This window comes from Mastomys coucha, chromosome X, assembly GCF_008632895.1.
Source record: "Mastomys coucha isolate ucsf_1 chromosome X, UCSF_Mcou_1, whole genome shotgun sequence".
Classification (NCBI taxonomy): domain Eukaryota; kingdom Metazoa; phylum Chordata; class Mammalia; order Rodentia; family Muridae; genus Mastomys; species Mastomys coucha.
The window spans coordinates 108743271-108744928 of record NC_045030.1 but is presented as its reverse complement, the minus strand read 5'-3'; the positions used below and the strand labels follow the sequence as shown (position 1 = coordinate 108744928).

The 1658-nt window shown below is 36.2% G+C and overlaps 1 protein-coding gene across 1 annotated transcript in view; it reads right to left on the bottom strand.

Annotated features, from left to right (window-relative positions):
• The window catches only part of Sh3bgrl (SH3 domain binding glutamate rich protein like), an 84198-nt gene that overhangs the window by 81710 nt on the left and 830 nt on the right, over positions 1 to 1658 (bottom strand). The gene's annotated exons all lie outside the window — the stretch shown is intronic.

Below are 1658 nucleotides of genomic sequence, written 5' to 3'. Positions count from 1 at the left end.
AAATATAACATTGCTTATTATTGCTTTTCTAGATCATTCACAGAACAACTAACCACCAACTATTGCTGATTTTTGTAACAGTCAGGAAAACAGATTCAGAGTTGCAGAGATGGCTCAATAGTCACGATCACTTGTTGCTCTTGCAAAGGACCTGAGTTCAGTTCCCAGCATCCACATGGTGGCTCATAACCATCTGTAACTCTAGCTCTAGGAACTAATTCAACACCCTCTTCGGGCCTCCATGGGCATTGGATTCACACAGTAAACATATGCAGGCAAACCATTCAATACATACATATTATCAATCCAAAGCCAAACACTTAGAACACTCGCTAGACATATAATAATTTACAGGTATGTATCTTTTCAATTTTCTTAGACCCCATGAGAACACTTGCCTCCAAATTTCTAATCACTTGCTTTTTTGCTATCTTAAAGGAAAATTTCAGTACAGCAAACTGAAATTTCCTTCCTCAAGTAAACAGCCACTACCCCATTCATATAAAGAAGTTCTCCTTAAAGATACTCTCTTTGTACTGTTTTAGGATTGTTTTTTTAAAATTACAAGAGTGTAATAAAATCATACATTTTGGCATTTCCATAAAAATGGAATTAGTGTAACAGGGACAAATCCTTAATTATCCATGAAAAAACAATAGAAACTAAAGACAAACACCATAAGTATCTGTCATTTGAATCATCTAATAAAACTCTTAATCCCTTCTAGGGTACTTAGAAATTGTATGTCTTAGCAAAAAGGTGGGTGTGACTCTATTACTTGATGAAATTCTTAAAGCAGTTTCTCCTTGAGTTTACTTCAGGAAAAGAAATAGAAGATAAAGAAAGCAAAGAACAAATACCAGTATTGAAACTACATGCCCTCACAAAACAACAACAACAACAACAACAACAAAAACCTAAGTGCTTGACAGGTTCAGTCTAGTAAGGATTAACCAAAGGCATTAAGATGGTTTTTGAAAAATGCAGCTATTGTAGTAGATTGATATTCAGTAACCCATGCTTTACTTTGAAGTATCAGAATGTTAGGTATGGAAGACAAGATGCTTCTAAAGTGGGGTCCAAAGGAAATAATAAACATTTCTATTTTTTTTCAAACAAGACGTATGTCTTGTTTTGAATGTAGTATGAGGAAGTATGTCTCATACTACATTAAGAGTAGGTTTTCTTATATTTTGAAACACAGTCTAAACACACCCACGCATGTTGGCAAAAGACAAAGTTCAAGGTTCAGGGTTCTGGTGATTTCATATAGCCTTCAGTTCCATTCCAAATCCTACTAAATGTAAATGACAACAACCCAACAACTAGAGGAGTTTTCTACATTCGAATTCCTGAGCCCACACATCTGCTCCTGCCACTGTGGGCCTTTATTTTTCCTCCTGGAGTTGCTGGAACAGAGGCTCTTTCATTTAACAGGAGTATGCATTCAGCTTTCACCTCAGTTTACCCAATGCTCCTCAGATATGGGGAAAAAACTTCTTATTCTGAGTTAACATTTGGCAAATGACTCAAGGAAGAAAACCAAATCCTATGAAGAGACAGCAGCTCAGTTGCCACATGTTCTTTCCCCAGTTTTCACCAGTCTTGAAGGAGTGGGTTTTAGACAGAAAATCTTTCGAAGGAAAAGAAAACCTCAA